Source organism: Hemitrygon akajei, chromosome 13 (assembly GCF_048418815.1).
Source record: "Hemitrygon akajei chromosome 13, sHemAka1.3, whole genome shotgun sequence".
Taxonomy (NCBI): domain Eukaryota; kingdom Metazoa; phylum Chordata; class Chondrichthyes; order Myliobatiformes; family Dasyatidae; genus Hemitrygon; species Hemitrygon akajei.
The window spans coordinates 93,160,201-93,179,393 of NC_133136.1; positions in this window are offsets into that span (position 1 = coordinate 93,160,201).

A 19,193-nucleotide genomic window follows, 5' to 3' on the forward strand; every position below is an offset into this window, starting at 1 on the left:
CACGATAGAGTGTAGAGTTGAAATTTGCTGAAAACTACTATGTGATAACTTGATGTAAACCTCATTATTTTACTTTCCATATGATTAAGAGTAGTATACAACCAATTTTATGAGTGTTCTACCAAAGTTCGAGAAGTTACTTTCTGTAACATCACCTTTTGTACACAATGGACCATTAGCGTTTACAGAACAAAGATATTGCCTATACCACTCTGAATGTTATGAGGTAGGTTCCTAAATTCATCTTGCACTTGTGTATTCCATTGCTCTGACAAGTATACAGGCAATATCTATAAAATTCCAGCTCACCCTGAGTTGTTATGTCCTCGTCCTTAACAGAAAATGCATGGAATATAAGGTAATGCTTTCAGCTCAGTAGAGTGTAGAGTTGAATTTTGCTGAAAACTGCTATGTGATAACTTGATGTGAACCTTATTATTTTACTTTCCATATGATTAAGAGTAGTATACAACCAATTTTATGAGTGTTCTACCAATGTTCGAGAAGATACTTTCTGTAACATCACGTTTTGTACACAATGGAACATTAGCGTTTACAGAACTAAACAAAGATATTGCCTGTACCGCTCTGAATGTTATGAGGTAGGTCTCTGAATTCGTCTTGCATATGAGTATTCCATGGCTCTGACAAGTATACAGGCAATATCTATACAATTCCAGCTCACAATGAGTTGTTATGTCCTATCCTTAATAGAAAATGGATAGAATAGAACGTAATGCATTGAGCTCGATAGAGTGTAGAGTTGAAGTTTGCTGAAAACTGCCATGTGCTAACTTGATGTAAACCTTATTATTTTACTTTCCATAAGATTAAGAGTAGTATGCAACCAATTTTATGAGTGTTCTACCAATGTTCGAGAAGATACTTTCTGTAACATCAGGTTTTGTACACAATGGAACATTAGCGTTTACAGAACTAAACAAAGATATTGCCTGTACCGCTCTGAATGTTTTGAGGTAGGTCTCTGAATTCGTCTTGCATATGAGTATTCCATGGCTCTGACAAGTATACAGGCAATATCTATACAATTCCAGCTCACAATGAGTTGTTATGTCCTATCCTTAATAGAAAATGGATAGAATAGAAGGTAATGCATTCAGCTCGATAGAGTGTAGAGTTGAATTTTGCTGAAAACTGCTATGTGCTAACTTGATGTAAACCTTATTATTTTACTTTCCATCTGATTTAGAACAGTATGCAACCAGTTTTATGAGTGTTCTACCAATGTTCGAGAAGATACTTTCTGTAACATCAACTTTTGTACACAATGCAACATTAGCATTTACAGAACTAAACAAAGATATTGCCTGTACCACTCTGAATGTTATGAGATAGGTTCCTGAATTCGTCTTGCCTTTGAGTATTCCATGGCTCTGACAAGTATACAGGCAATATCTATGCAATTCCAGCTCACCCTGAGTTGTTATGTCCTATCCTTAACTGAAAATGCATGGAATATAAGGTATTGCTGTGAGATCAATAGAGAGTAAAGTTGAATTTTGCTGAAAACTGCTATGAGATAACTTGATGTAAGCCTTATTATTTTACTTTCCATAAGATTTAAAGTAGTATGCAACCAATTTTTTGAGTGTTCTACCAATGGTCGGGAAGATACTTTCAGTAACATCACGTTTTGTACACAATGGAACATTAGCGTTTACAGAACTAAACAAAGATATTGCCTGTACCGCTCTGAATGTTATGAGGTAGGTCTCTGAATTCGTCTTGCATATGAGTATTCCATGGCTCTGACAAGTATACAGGCAATATCTATACAATTCCAGCTCACAATGAGTTGTTATGTCCTATCCTTAACAGAAAATGCATAGAATAGAAGGTAATGCATTGAGCTCGATAGAGTGTAGAGTTGAATTTTGCTGAAAACTGCTATGCGCTAACTTGATGTAAACCTTATTATTTTGCTTACCATATGATTTAGAGTAGTGTGCAACCAATTTTATGAGTGTTATACCAATTTTCGAGATACTTTCTGTAACATCACCTTTTGTACACAATGGAACATTAGCATTTACAGAACAAACAAAGATATTGCCTATCCCAGTCTGAATGTTATGAGGTAGGTCTCTGAATTCATCTTGCATTTGAGTATTCCATGGCTCTGAGAAGTATACAGGCAATATCTATACAATTCCAGCTCACAATGAGTTGTTATGTCCACATCCTTAAGAGAAAATGCATAGAATAGAAGGTAATGCATTGAGCTCGATAGAGTGCCGAGTTGAATTTTGCTGAAAACTGCTATGTGATAACTTGATGTAAACCTTATTATTTTACTTTCCATATGATTAAGAGTAGTATGCAACCAATTTTATGAGTGTTCTACCAAAGGTCGAGAAGATACTTTCTGTAACATCACGTTTTGTACACAAATTAACATTAGCATTTACAGAACTAAACAAAGATATTGCCTGTACCGCTCTGAATGTTATGAGGTAGGACTCTGAATTCGTCTTGCATATGAGTATTCCATGGCTCCGACAAGTATACAGGCAATATCTATACAATTCCAGCTCACAATGAGTTGTTATGTCCTATCCTTAATAGAAAATGGATAGAATAGAAGGTAATGCATTGAGCTCGATAGAGTGTAGAGTTGAATTTTGCTGAAAACAGCTATGTGCTAACTTGATGTAAACCTTATTATTTTACTTTCCATATGATTTAGAACAGTATGCAACCAGTTTTATGAGTGTTCTACCAATGTTCGAGAAGATACTTTCTGTAACATCACGTTTTGTACACAATGGAACATTAGCGTTTACAGAAATACACAAAGATATTGCCTGTACCGCTCTGAATGTTATGAGGTAGGTCTCTGAATTCGTCTTGCATATGAGTATTCCATGGCTCTGACAAGTATACAGGCAATATCTATACAATTCCAGCTCACAATGAGTTGTTATGTCCTATCCTTAATAGAAAATGGATAGAATAGAAGGTAATGCATTGAGCTCGATAGAGTGTAGAGTTGAATTTTGCTGAAAACTGCCATGTGCTAACTTGATGTAAACCTTATTATTTTACTTTCCATATGATTAAGAGTAGTATGCAACCAATTTTATGAGTGTTCTACCAATGTTCGAGAAGATACTTTCTGTAACATCACGTTTTGTACACAATGGAACATTAGCGTTTACAGAACTAAACAAAGATATTGCCTGTACCGCTCTGAATGTTATGAGGTAGGTCTCTGAATTCGTCTTGCATATGAGTATTCCATGGCTCTGACAAGTATACAGGCAATATCTATACAATTCCAGCTCACAATGAGTTGTTATGTCCTATCCTTAATAGAAAATGGATAGAATAGAACGTAATGCATTGAGCTCGATAGAGTGTAGAGTTGAAGTTTGCTGAAAACTGCCATGTGCTAACTTGATGTAAACCTTATTATTTTACTTTCCATAAGATTAAGAGTAGTATGCAACCAATTTTATGAGTGTTCTACCAATGTTCGAGAAGATACTTTCTGTAACATCAGGTTTTGTACACAATGGAACATTAGCGTTTACAGAACTAAACAAAGATATTGCCTGTACCGCTCTGAATGTTTTGAGGTAGGTCTCTGAATTCGTCTTGCATATGAGTATTCCATGGCTCTGACAAGTATACAGGCAATATCTATACAATTCCAGCTCACAATGAGTTGTTATGTCCTATCCTTAATAGAAAATGGATAGAATAGAAGGTAATGCATTCAGCTCGATAGAGTGTAGAGTTGAATTTTGCTGAAAACTGCTATGTGCTAACTTGATGTAAACCTTATTATTTTACTTTCCATCTGATTTAGAACAGTATGCAACCAGTTTTATGAGTGTTCTACCAATGTTCGAGAAGATACTTTCTGTAACATCAACTTTTGTACACAATGCAACATTAGCATTTACAGAACTAAACAAAGATATTGCCTGTACCACTCTGAATGTTATGAGATAGGTTCCTGAATTCGTCTTGCCTTTGAGTATTCCATGGCTCTGACAAGTATACAGGCAATATCTATGCAATTCCAGCTCACCCTGAGTTGTTATGTCCTATCCTTAACTGAAAATGCATGGAATATAAGGTATTGCTGTGAGATCAATAGAGAGTAAAGTTGAATTTTGCTGAAAACTGCTATGAGATAACTTGATGTAAGCCTTATTATTTTACTTTCCATAAGATTTAAAGTAGTATGCAACCAATTTTTTGAGTGTTCTACCAATGGTCGGGAAGATACTTTCAGTAACATCACGTTTTGTACACAATGGAACATTAGCGTTTACAGAACTAAACAAAGATATTGCCTGTACCGCTCTGAATGTTATGAGGTAGGTCTCTGAATTCGTCTTGCATATGAGTATTCCATGGCTCTGACAAGTATACAGGCAATATCTATACAATTCCAGCTCACAATGAGTTGTTATGTCCTATCCTTAACAGAAAATGCATAGAATAGAAGGTAATGCATTGAGCTCGATAGAGTGTAGAGTTGAATTTTGCTGAAAACTGCTATGCGCTAACTTGATGTAAACCTTATTATTTTGCTTACCATATGATTTAGAGTAGTGTGCAACCAATTTTATGAGTGTTATACCAATTTTCGAGATACTTTCTGTAACATCACCTTTTGTACACAATGGAACATTAGCATTTACAGAACAAACAAAGATATTGCCTATCCCAGTCTGAATGTTATGAGGTAGGTCTCTGAATTCATCTTGCATTTGAGTATTCCATGGCTCTGAGAAGTATACAGGCAATATCTATACAATTCCAGCTCACAATGAGTTGTTATGTCCACATCCTTAAGAGAAAATGCATAGAATAGAAGGTAATGCATTGAGCTCGATAGAGTGCCGAGTTGAATTTTGCTGAAAACTGCTATGTGATAACTTGATGTAAACCTTATTATTTTACTTTCCATATGATTAAGAGTAGTATGCAACCAATTTTATGAGTGTTCTACCAAAGGTCGAGAAGATACTTTCTGTAACATCACGTTTTGTACACAAATTAACATTAGCATTTACAGAACTAAACAAAGATATTGCCTGTACCGCTCTGAATGTTATGAGGTAGGACTCTGAATTCGTCTTGCATATGAGTATTCCATGGCTCCGACAAGTATACAGGCAATATCTATACAATTCCAGCTCACAATGAGTTGTTATGTCCTATCCTTAATAGAAAATGGATAGAATAGAAGGTAATGCATTGAGCTCGATAGAGTGTAGAGTTGAATTTTGCTGAAAACAGCTATGTGCTAACTTGATGTAAACCTTATTATTTTACTTTCCATATGATTTAGAACAGTATGCAACCAGTTTTATGAGTGTTCTACCAATGTTCGAGAAGATACTTTCTGTAACATCACGTTTTGTACACAATGGAACATTAGCGTTTACAGAAATACACAAAGATATTGCCTGTACCGCTCTGAATGTTATGAGGTAGGTCTCTGAATTCGTCTTGCATATGAGTATTCCATGGCTCTGACAAGTATACAGGCAATATCTATACAATTCCAGCTCACAATGAGTTGTTATGTCCTATCCTTAATAGAAAATGGATAGAATAGAAGGTAATGCATTGAGCTCGATAGAGTGTAGAGTTGAATTTTGCTGAAAACTGCCATGTGCTAACTTGATGTAAACCTTATTATTTTACTTTCCATATGATTAAGAGTAGTATGCAACCAATTTTATGAGTGTTCTACCAATGTTCGAGAAGATACTTTCTGTAACATCACGTTTTGTACACAATGGAACATTAGCGTTTACAGAACTAAACAAAGATATTGCCTGTACCGCTCTGAATGTTATGAGGTAGGTCTCTGAATTCGTCTTGCATATGAGTATTCCATGGCTCTGACAAGTATACAGGCAATATCTATACAATTCCAGCTCACAATGAGTTGTTATGTCCTATCCTTAATAGAAAATGGATAGAATAGAAGGTAATGCATTGAGCTCGATAGAGTGTAGAGTTGAATTTTGCTGAAAACTGCTATGTGCTAACTTGATGTAAACCTTATTATTTTACTTTCCATATGATTTGGAACAGTATGCAACGAGTTTTATGAGTGTTCTACCAATGTTCGAGAAGATACTTTCTGTAACATCAACTTTTGTACACAATGCAACATTAGCATTTACAGAACTAAACAAAGATATTGCCTGTACCGCTCTGAATGTTATGAGGTAGGTCTCTGAATTCGTCTTGCATATGAGTATTCCATGGCTCTGACAAGTATACAGGCAATATCTATACAATTCCAGCTCACAATGAGTTGTTATGTCCTATCCTTAATAGAAAATGGATAGAATAGAAGGTAATGCATTGAGCTCGATAGAGTGTAGAGTTGAATTTTGCTGAAAACTGCCATGTGCTAACTTGATGTAAACCTTATTATTTTACTTTCCATATGATTTAGAACAGTATGCAACGAGTTTTATGAGTGTTCTACCAATGTTCGAGAAGATACTTTCTGTAACATCAACTTTTGTACACAATGCAACATTAGCATTTACAGAACTAAACAAAGATATTGCCTGTACCACTCTGAATGTTAGGAGATAGGTTCCTGAATTCGTCTTGCCTTTGAGTATTCCATGGCTCTGACAAGTATACAGGCAATATCTATGCAATTCCAGCTCACCCTGAGTTGTTATGTCCTATCCTTAACTGAAAATGCATGGAATATAAGGTATTGCTGTGAGATCAATAGAGAGTAAAGTTGAATTTTGCTGAAAACTGCTGTGAGATAACTTGATGTAAGCCTTATTATTTTACTTTCCATAAGATTTAAAGTAGTATGCAACCAATTTTTTGAGTGTTCTACCAATGGTCGGGAAGATACTTTCAGTAACATCACGTTTTGTACACAATGGAACATTAGCGTTTACAGAACTAAACAAAGATATTGCCTGTACCGCTCTGAATGTTATGAGGTAGGTCTCTGAATTCGTCTTGCATATGAGTATTCCATGGCTCTGAGAAGTATACAGGCAATATCTATACAATTCCAGCTCACAATGATTTGTTATGTCCACATCCTTAAGAGAAAATGCATAGAATAGAAGGTAATGCTGTGAGATCAATAGAGAGTAAAGTTGAATATTGCTGAAAAATGCTATGTGATAACTTGATGTAAACCTTATTATTTTACCTTCCATATGATTAAGAGTAGTATGCAACCTATTTTATGAGTGTTCTACCAAAGGTCGAGAAGATACTTTCTGTAACATCACCTTTTGTACACAAATTAACATTAGCATTTACAGAACTAAACAAAGATATTGCCTGTACCACTCTGAATGTTATAAGGTAGGTTCCTGAATTCGTCTTGCATTTGAGTATTCCATGGCTGTGACAAGTATACAGGCAATATCTATACAATTCCAGCTCACAATGAGTTGTTATGTCCTATCCTTAACAGAAAAAGCATAGAATAGATGGTAATGCATTGAGCTCGATAGAGTGTGGAGTTGAATTTTGCTGAAAACTGCTATGTGCTAACTTGATGTAAACCTTATTATTTTACTTTCCATATGATTAAGAGTAGTATGCAACCAATTTTATGAGTGTTCTACCAATGTTCGAGAAGATACTTTCTGTAACATCACGTTTTGTACACAATGGAACATTAGCGTTTACAGAACTAAACAAAGATATTGCCTGTACCGCTCTGAATGTTATGAGGTAGGACTCTGAATTCGTCTTGCATATGAGTATTCCATGGCTCTGACAAGTATACAGGCAATATCTATACAATTCCAGCTCACAATGAGTTGTTATGTCCTATCCTTAATAGAAAATGGATAGAATAGAAGGTAATGCATTGAGCTCGATAGAGTGTAGAGTTGAATTTTGCTGAAAACTGCTATGTGCTAACTTGATGTAAACCTTATTATTTTACTTTCCATATGATTTAGAACAGTATGCAACCAGTTTTATGAGTGTTCTACCAATGTTCGAGAAGATACTTTCTGTAACATCAACTTTTGTACACAATGCAACATTAGCATTTACAGAACTAAACAAAGATATTGCCTGTACCACTCTGAATGTTATGAGATAGGTTCCTGAATTCGTCTTGCCTTTGAGTATTCCATGGCCCTGACAAGTATACAGGCAATATCTATGCAATTCCAGCTCACCCTGAGTTGTTATGTCCTATCCTTAACTGAAAATGCATGGAATATAAGGTATTGCTGTGAGAACAATAGAGAGTAAAGTTGAATTTTGCTGAAAACTGCTATGATGTAAGCCTTATTATTTTACTTTCCATAAGATTTAAAGTAGTATGCAACCAATTTTTTGAGTGTTCTACCAATGGTCGGGAAGATACTTTCAGTAACATCACGTTTTGTACACAATGGAACATTAGCGTTTACAGAACTAAACAAAGTTATTGCCTGTACCGCTCTGAATGTTATGAGGTAGGTCTCTGAATTCGTCTTGCATATGAGTATTCCATGGCTCTGTCAAGTATACAGGCAATATCTATACAATTCCAGCTCACAATGAGTTGTTATGTCCTATCCTTAACAGAAAATGCATAGAATAGATGGTAATGCATTGAGGTCGATAGAGTGTAGAGCTGAATTTTGCTGAAAACTGCTATGCGCTAACTTGATGTAAAGCTTATTATTTTACTTTCCATATGATTTAGAGTAGTATGCAACCAATTTTATGAGTGTTCTACCAATGTTCGAGAAGATACTTTCTGTAACATCACCTTTTGCACAGAATGGATCATTAGCTTTTTCAGAACAAGCAAATATATTGCCAATACCACTCTGAATGTTATGAGGTAGGTTCCTGAATTCGTCTTGCCTTTGACTATTCCAGGGCTCTGACAGGTATACAGGCAATATCAATGCAAATCCAGCTCAACTTGAGTTGTTATGTCCTCGTCCTTAACTGAAAATGCATGCTATATAAGGTATTGCTTTGAGATCAATAGAGGGTAGAGTTGAATTTTGCTGAAAACTACTATGTGATAACTTGATGTGAACCTTATTATTTTACTTTCCATATGATTTAGAACAGTATGCAACCAGTTTTATGAGTGTTCTACCAATGTTCGAGAAGATACTTTCTGTAACATCACTTTTTGTACACTATGGAACATTAGCGTTTACAGAACTAAACAAAGATATTGCCTGTACCGCTCTGAATGTTATGAGGTAGGTCTCTGAATTCGTCTTGCATATGAGTATTCCATGGCTCTGACAAGTATACAGGCAATATCTATACAATTCCAGCTCACAATGAGTTGTTATGTCCTATCCTTAATAGAAAATGGATAGAATAGAAGGTAATGCATTGAGCTCGATAGAGTGTAGAGTTGAATTTTGCTGAAAACTGCTATGTGATAACTTGATGTAAACCTTATTATTTTACTTTCCATATGATTAAGAGTAGTATGCAACCAATTTTATGAGTGTTCTACCAAAGGTCGAGAAGATACTTTCTGTAACATCACCCTTTGTACACAAATTAACATTAGCATTTACAGAACTAAACAAAGATATTGCCTGTACCACTCTGAATGTTATAAGGTAGGTTCCTGAATTCGTATTGCATTTGAGTATTCCATGGCTGTGACCAGTATACAGGCAATATCTATACAATTCCAGCTCACAATGAGTTGTTATGTCCTATCCTTAACAGAAAATGCATAGAATAGATGGTAATGCATTGAGGTCGATAGAGTGTAGAGCTGAATTTTGCTGAAAACTGCTATGCGCTAACTTGATGTAAAGCTTATTATTTTACTTTCCATATGATTTAGATTAGTATGCAACCTATTTTATGAGTGTTCTACCAATGTTCGAGAAGATACTTTCTGTAACATCACCTTTTGCACACAATGGATCATTAGCTTTTTCAGAACAAGCAAAGATATTGCCAATACCACTCTGAATGTTATGAGGTAGGTTCCTGAATTCGTCTTGCCTTTGAGTATTCCAGGGCTCTGACAAGTATACAGGCAATATCAATGCAAATCCAGCTCAACTTGAGTTGTTATGTCCTCGTCCTTAACTGAAAATGCATGGTATATAAGGTATTGCATTGAGATCAATAGAGGGTAGAGTTGAATTTTGCTGAAAACTACTATGTGATAACTTGATGTAAACATTATTATTTTACTTTCCATATGATTTAGAACAGTATGCAACCAGTTTTATGAGTGCTCTACCAATGTGCGAGAAGATACTTTCTGTAACATCACGTTTTGTACACAATGGAACATTAGCGTTTACAGAACTAAACAAAGATATTGCCTGTACCGCTCTGAATGTTATGAGGTAGGTCTCTGAATTCGTCTTGCATATGAGTATTCCATGGCTCTGACAAGTATACAGGCAATATCTATACAATTCCAGCTCACAATGAGTTGTTATGTCCTATCCTTAATAGAAAATGGATAGAATAGAAGGTAATGCATTGAGCTCGATAGAGTGTAGAGTTGAATTTTGCTGAAAACTGCTATGTGCTAACTTGATGTAAACCTTATTATTTTACTTTCCATATGATTTAGAACAGTATGCAACCAGTTTTATGAGTGTTCTACCAATGTTCGAGAAGATACTTTCTGTAACATCAACTTTTGTACACAATGCAACATTAGCATTTACAGAACTAAACAAAGATATTGCCTGTACCACTCTGAATGTTATGAGATAGGTTCCTGAATTCGTCTTGCCTTTGAGTATTCCATGGCTCTGACAAGTATACAGGCAATATCTATGCAATTCCAGCTCACAATGAGTTGTTATGTCCTATCCTTAACAGAAAATGCATAGAATAGATGGTAATGCATTGAGGTCGATAGAGTGTAGAGCTGAATTTTGCTGAAAACTGCTATGCGCTAACTTGATGTAAAGCTTATTATTTTACTTTCCATATGATTTAGAGTAGTATGCAACCAATTTTATGAGTGTTCTACCAATGTTCGAGAAGATACTTTCTGTAACATCACGTTTTGCACAGAATGGATCATTAGCTTTTTCAGAACAAGCAAATATATTGCCAATACCACTCTGAATGTTATGAGGTAGGTTCCTGAATTCGTCTTGCCTTTGACTATTCCAGGGCTCTGACAGGTATACAGGCAATATCAATGCAAATCCAGCTCAACTTGAGTTGTTATGTCCTCGTCCTTAACTGAAAATGCATGCTATATAAGGTATTGCTTTGAGATCAATAGAGGGTAGAGTTGAATTTTGCTGAAAACTACTATGTGATAACTTGATGTGAACCTTATTATTTTACTTTCCATATGATTTAGAACAGTATGCAACCAGTTTTATGAGTGTTCTACCAATGTTCGAGAAGATACTTTCTGTAACATCACTTTTTGTACACTATGGAACATTAGCGTTTACAGAACTAAACAAAGATATTGCCTGTACCGCTCTGAATGTTATGAGGTAGGTCTCTGAATTCGTCTTGCATATGAGTATTCCATGGCTCTGACAAGTATACAGGCAATATCTATACAATTCCAGCTCACAATGAGTTGTTATGTCCTATCCTTAATAGAAAATGGATAGAATAGAAGGTAATGCATTGAGCTCGATAGAGTGTAGAGTTGAATTTTGCTGAAAACTGCTATGTGATAACTTGATGTAAACCTTATTATTTTACTTTCCATATGATTAAGAGTAGTATGCAACCAATTTTATGAGTGTTCTACCAAAGGTCGAGAAGATACTTTCTGTAACATCACCCTTTGTACACAAATTAACATTAGCATTTACAGAACTAAACAAAGATATTGCCTGTACCACTCTGAATGTTATAAGGTAGGTTCCTGAATTCGTATTGCATTTGAGTATTCCATGGCTGTGACCAGTATACAGGCAATATCTATACAATTCCAGCTCACAATGAGTTGTTATGTCCTATCCTTAACAGAAAATGCATAGAATAGATGGTAATGCATTGAGGTCGATAGAGTGTAGAGCTGAATTTTGCTGAAAACTGCTATGCGCTAACTTGATGTAAAGCTTATTATTTTACTTTCCATATGATTTAGATTAGTATGCAACCTATTTTATGAGTGTTCTACCAATGTTCGAGAAGATACTTTCTGTAACATCACCTTTTGCACACAATGGATCATTAGCTTTTTCAGAACAAGCAAAGATATTGCCAATACCACTCTGAATGTTATGAGGTAGGTTCCTGAATTCGTCTTGCCTTTGAGTATTCCAGGGCTCTGACAAGTATACAGGCAATATCAATGCAAATCCAGCTCAACTTGAGTTGTTATGTCCTCGTCCTTAACTGAAAATGCATGGTATATAAGGTATTGCATTGAGATCAATAGAGGGTAGAGTTGAATTTTGCTGAAAACTACTATGTGATAACTTGATGTAAACATTATTATTTTACTTTCCATATGATTTAGAACAGTATGCAACCAGTTTTATGAGTGCTCTACCAATGTGCGAGAAGATACTTTCTGTAACATCACGTTTTGTACACAATGGAACATTAGCGTTTACAGAACTAAACAAAGATATTGCCTGTACCGCTCTGAATGTTATGAGGTAGGTCTCTGAATTCGTCTTGCATATGAGTATTCCATGGCTCTGACAAGTATACAGGCAATATCTATACAATTCCAGCTCACAATGAGTTGTTATGTCCTATCCTTAATAGAAAATGGATAGAATAGAAGGTAATGCATTGAGCTCGATAGAGTGTAGAGTTGAATTTTGCTGAAAACTGCTATGTGCTAACTTGATGTAAACCTTATTATTTTACTTTCCATATGATTTAGAACAGTATGCAACCAGTTTTATGAGTGTTCTACCAATGTTCGAGAAGATACTTTCTGTAACATCAACTTTTGTACACAATGCAACATTAGCATTTACAGAACTAAACAAAGATATTGCCTGTACCACTCTGAATGTTATGAGATAGGTTCCTGAATTCGTCTTGCCTTTGAGTATTCCATGGCTCTGACAAGTATACAGGCAATATCTATGCAATTCCAGCTCACCCTGAGTTGTTATGTCCTATCCTTAACTGAAAATGCATGGAATATAAGGTATTGCTGTGAGATCAATAGAGAGTAAAGTTGAATTTTGCTGAAAGCTGCTATAAGATAACTTGATGTAAGCCTTATTATTTTACTTTCCATAAGATTTAGAGTAGTATGCAACCAATTTTTTGAGTGTTCTACCAATGGTCGGGAAGATACTTTCAGTAACATCACGTTTTGTACACAATGGAACATTAGCGTTTACAGAACTAAACAAAGATATTGCCTGTACCGCTCTGAATGTTATAAGGTAGGTTCCTGAATTCGTCTTGCATTTGTGTATTCCATGGCTCTGACAAGTATACAGGCAATATCTATGCAATTCCAGCTCACCCTGAGTTGTTATGTCCTATCCTTAACTGAAAATGCATGGAATATAAGGTATTGCTGTGAGATCAATAGAGAGTAAAGTTGAATTTTGCTGAAAACTGCTATAAGATAACTTGATGTAAGCCTTATTATTTTACTTTCCATAAGATTTAGAGTAGTATGCAACCAATTTTTTGAGTGTTCTACCAATGGTCGGGAAGATACTTTCAGTAACATCACGTTTTGTACACAATGGAACATTAGCGTTTACAGAACTAAACAAAGATATTGCCTGTACCGCTCAGAATGTTATAAGGTAGGTTCCTGAATTCGTCTTGCATTTGAGTATTCCATGGCTGTGACAAGTATACAGGCAATATCTATACAATTCCAGCTCACAATGAGTTGTTATGTCCTATCCTTAACAGAAAAAGCATAGAATAGCTGGTAATGCATTGAGCTCGATAGAGTGTGGAGTTGAATTTTGCTGAAAACTGCTATGTGATAACTTGATGTAAACCTCATTATTTTACTTTCCATATGATTAAGAGTAGTATGCAACCAATTTTATGAGTGTTCTACCAAAGTTCGAGAAGTTACTTTCTGTAACATCACCTTTTGTACACAATGCAACATTAGCATTTACAGAACTAAACAAAGATATTGCCTATACCACTCTGAATGTTATGAGGTAGGTTCCTAAATTCATCTTGCACTTGTGTATTCCATTGCTCTGACAAGTATACAGGCAATATCTATAAAATTCCAGCTCACCCTGAGTTGTTATGTCCTCGTCCTTAACAGAAAATGCATGGAATATAAGGTAATGCTTTCAGCTCAGTAGAGTGTAGAGTTGAATTTTGCTGAAAACTGCTATGTGATAACTTGATGTGAACCTTATTATTTTACTTTCCATATAATTTAGAACAGTATGCAACCAGGTTTATGAGTGTTCTACCAATGTTCGAGAAGATACTTTCTGTAACATCACGTTTTGTACACAATGGAACATTAGCGTTTACAGAACTAAACAAAGATATTGCCTGTACCGCTCTTAATGTTATGAGGTAGGTCTCTGAATTCGTCTTGCATATGAGTATTCCATGGCTCTGACAGGTATACAGGCAATATCTATACAATTCCAGCTCACAATGAGTTGTTATGTCCTATCCTTAATAGAAAATGGATAGAATAGAAGGTAATGCATTGAGCTCGATAGAGTGTAGAGTTGAATTTTGCTGAAAACTGCTATGTGCTAACTTGATGTAAACCTTATTATTTTACTTTCCATATGATTAAGAGTAGTATGCAACCAATTTTATGAGTGTTCTACCAATGGTCGGGAAGATACTTTCTGTAACATCACGTTTTGTACACAATGGAACATTAGCGTTTACAGAACTAAACAAAGATATTGCCTGTACCGCTCTGAATGTTATGAGCTAGGTCTCTGAATTCGTCTTGCATATGAGTATTCCATGGCTTTGACGAGTATACAGGCAATATCTATACAATTCCAGCTCACATTGAGTTGTTATATCCACATCCTTAAGAGAAAATTCATAGAATAGAAGGTAATGCATTGAGCTCGATAGAGAGTAGAGTTGAATTTTGCTGAAAACTGCTATGAGATAACTTGATGTAAGCCTTATTATTTTACTTTCCATAAGATTTAGAGTAGTATGCAACCAATTTTTTGAGTGTTCTACCAATGGTCGGGAAGATACTTTCAGTAACATCACGTTTTGTACACAATGGAACATTAGCGTTTACAGAACTAAACAAAGATATTGCCTGTACCGCTCTGAATGTTATGAGGTAGGTCTCTGAATTCGTCTTGCATATGAGTATTCCATGGCTCTGACAGGTATACAGGCAATATCTATACAATTCCAGCTCACAATGAGTTGTTATGTCCTATCCTTAATAGAAAATGGATAGAATAGAAGGTAATGCATTGAGCTCGATAGAGTGTAGAGTTGAATTTTGCTGAAAACTGCTATGTGCTAACTTGATGTAAACCTTATTATTTTACTTTCCATATGATTTAGAACAGTATGCAACCAGTTTTATGAGTGTTCTACCAATGTTCGAGAAGATACTTTCTGTAACATCAACTTTTGTACACAATGCAACATTAGCATTTACAGAACTAAACAAAGATATTGCCTGTACCACTCTGAATGTTATGAGGTAGGTTCCTGAATTCGTCTTGCCTTTGAGTATTCCATGGCTCTGACAAGTATACAGGCAATATCTATGCAATTCCAGCTCACCCTGAGTTGTTATGTCCTATCCTTAACTGAAAATGCATGGAATATAAGGTATTGCTGTGAGATCAATAGAGAGTAAAGTTGAATTTTGCTGAAAACTGCTATGAGATAACTTGATGTAAGCCTTATTATTTTACTTTCCATAAGATTTAGAGTAGTATGCAACCAATTTTTTGAGTGTTCTACCAATGGTCGGGAAGATACTTTCAGTAACATCACGTTTTCTACACAATGGAACATTAGCGTTTACAGAACTAAACAAAGATATTGCCTGTACCGCTCTGAATGTTATGAGGTAGGTCTCTGAATTCGTCTTGCATATGAGTATTCCATGGCTCTGACAAGTATCCAGGCAATATCTATACAATTCCAGCTCACAATGAGTTGTTATGTCCTATCCTTAACAGAAAATGCATAGAATAGAAGGTAATGCATTGAGCTCGATGGAGTGTAGAGTTGAATTTTGCTGAAAACTGCTATGCGCTAACTTGATGTAAACCTTATTATTTTACTTTCCATATGATTAAGAGTAGTATGCAACCAATTTTATGAGTGTTCTACCAAAGGTCGAGAAGATACTTTCTGTAACATCACCCTTTGTACACAAATTAACATTAGCATTTACAGAACTAAACAAAGATATTGCCTGTACCACTCTGAATGTTATAAGGTAGGTTCCTGAATTCGTATTGCATTTGAGTATTCCATGGCTGTGACCAGTATACAGGCAATATCTATACAATTCCAGCTCACAATGAGTTGTTATGTCCTATCCTTAACAGAAAATGCATAGAATAGATGGTAATGCATTGAGGTCGATAGAGTGTAGAGCTGAATTTTGCTGAAAACTGCTATGCGCTAACTTGATGTAAAGCTTATTATTTTACTTTCCATATGATTTAGATTAGTATGCAACCTATTTTATGAGTGTTCTACCAATGTTCGAGAAGATACTTTCTGTAACATCACCTTTTGCACACAATGGATCATTAGCTTTTTCAGAACAAGCAAAGATATTGCCAATACCACTCTGAATGTTATGAGGTAGGTTCCTGAATTCGTCTTGCCTTTGAGTATTCCAGGGCTCTGACAAGTATACAGGCAATATCAATGCAAATCCAGCTCAACTTGAGTTGTTATGTCCTCGTCCTTAACTGAAAATGCATGGTATATAAGGTATTGCATTGAGATCAATAGAGGGTAGAGTTGAATTTTGCTGAAAACTACTATGTGATAACTTGATGTAAACATTATTATTTTACTTTCCATATGATTTAGAACAGTATGCAACCAGTTTTATGAGTGCTCTACCAATGTGCGAGAAGATACTTTCTGTAACATCACGTTTTGTACACAATGGAACATTAGCGTTTACAGAACTAAACAAAGATATTGCCTGTACCGCTCTGAATGTTATGAGGTAGGTCTCTGAATTCGTCTTGCATATGAGTATTCCATGGCTCTGACAAGTATACAGGCAATATCTATACAATTCCAGCTCACAATGAGTTGTTATGTCCTATCCTTAATAGAAAATGGATAGAATAGAAGGTAATGCATTGAGCTCGATAGAGTGTAGAGTTGAATTTTGCTGAAAACTGCTATGTGCTAACTTGATGTAAACCTTATTATTTTACTTTCCATATGATTTAGAACAGTATGCAACCAGTTTTATGAGTGTTCTACCAATGTTCGAGAAGATACTTTCTGTAACATCAACTTTTGTACACAATGCAACATTAGCATTTACAGAACTAAACAAAGATATTGCCTGTACCACTCTGAATGTTATGAGATAGGTTCCTGAATTCGTCTTGCCTTTGAGTATTCCATGGCTCTGACAAGTATACAGGCAATATCTATGCAATTCCAGCTCACAATGAGTTGTTATGTCCTATCCTTAACAGAAAATGCATAGAATAGATGGTAATGCATTGAGGTCGATAGAGTGTAGAGCTGAATTTTGCTGAAAACTGCTATGCGCTAACTTGATGTAAAGCTTATTATTTTACTTTCCATATGATTTAGAGTAGTATGCAACCAATTTTATGAGTGTTCTACCAATGTTCGAGAAGATACTTTCTGTAACATCACGTTTTGCACAGAATGGATCATTAGCTTTTTCAGAACAAGCAAATATATTGCCAATACCACTCTGAATGTTATGAGGTAGGTTCCTGAATTCGTCTTGCCTTTGACTATTCCAGGGCTCTGACAGGTATACAGGCAATATCAATGCAAATCCAGCTCAACTTGAGTTGTTATGTCCTCGTCCTTAACTGAAAATGCATGCTATATAAGGTATTGCTTTGAGATCAATAGAGGGTAGAGTTGAATTTTGCTGAAAACTACTATGTGATAACTTGATGTGAACCTTATTATTTTACTTTCCATATGATTTAGAACAGTATGCAACCAGTTTTATGAGTGTTCTACCAATGTTCGAGAAGATACTTTCTGTAACATCACTTTTTGTACACTATGGAACATTAGCGTTTACAGAACTAAACAAAGATATTGCCTGTACCGCTCTGAATGTTATGAGGTAGGTCTCTGAATTCGTCTTGCATATGAGTATTCCATGGCTCTGACAAGTATACAGGCAATATCTATACAATTCCAGCTCACAATGAGTTGTTATGTCCTATCCTTAATAGAAAATGGATAGAATAGAAGGTAATGCATTGAGCTCGATAGAGTGTAGAGTTGAATTTTGCTGAAAACTGCTATGTGATAACTTGATGTAAACCTTATTATTTTACTTTCCATATGATTAAGAGTAGTATGCAACCAATTTTATGAGTGTTCTACCAAAGGTCGAGAAGATACTTTCTGTAACATCACCCTTTGTACACAAATTAACATTAGCATTTACAGAACTAAACAAAGATATTGCCTGTACCACTCTGAATGTTATAAGGTAGGTTCCTGAATTCGTATTGCATTTGAGTATTCCATGGCTGTGACCAGTATACAGGCAATATCTATACAATTCCAGCTCACAATGAGTTGTTATGTCCTATCCTTAACAGAAAATGCATAGAATAGATGGTAATGCATTGAGGTCGATAGAGTGTAGAGCTGAATTTTGCTGAAAACTGCTATGCGCTAACTTGATGTAAAGCTTATTATTTTACTTTCCATATGATTTAGATTAGTATGCAACCTATTTTATGAGTGTTCTACCAATGTTCGAGAAGATACTTTCTGTAACATCACCTTTTGCACACAATGGATCATTAGCTTTTTCAGAACAAGCAAAGATATTGCCAATACCACTCTGAATGTTATGAGGTAGGTTCCTGAATTCGTCTTGCCTTTGAGTATTCCAGGGCTCTGACAAGTATACAGGCAATATCAATGCAAATCCAGCTCAACTTGAGTTGTTATGTCCTCGTCCTTAACTGAAAATGCATGGTATATAAGGTATTGCATTGAGATCAATAGAGGGTAGAGTTGAATTTTGCTGAAAACTACTATGTGATAACTTGATGTAAACATTATTATTTTACTTTCCATATGAT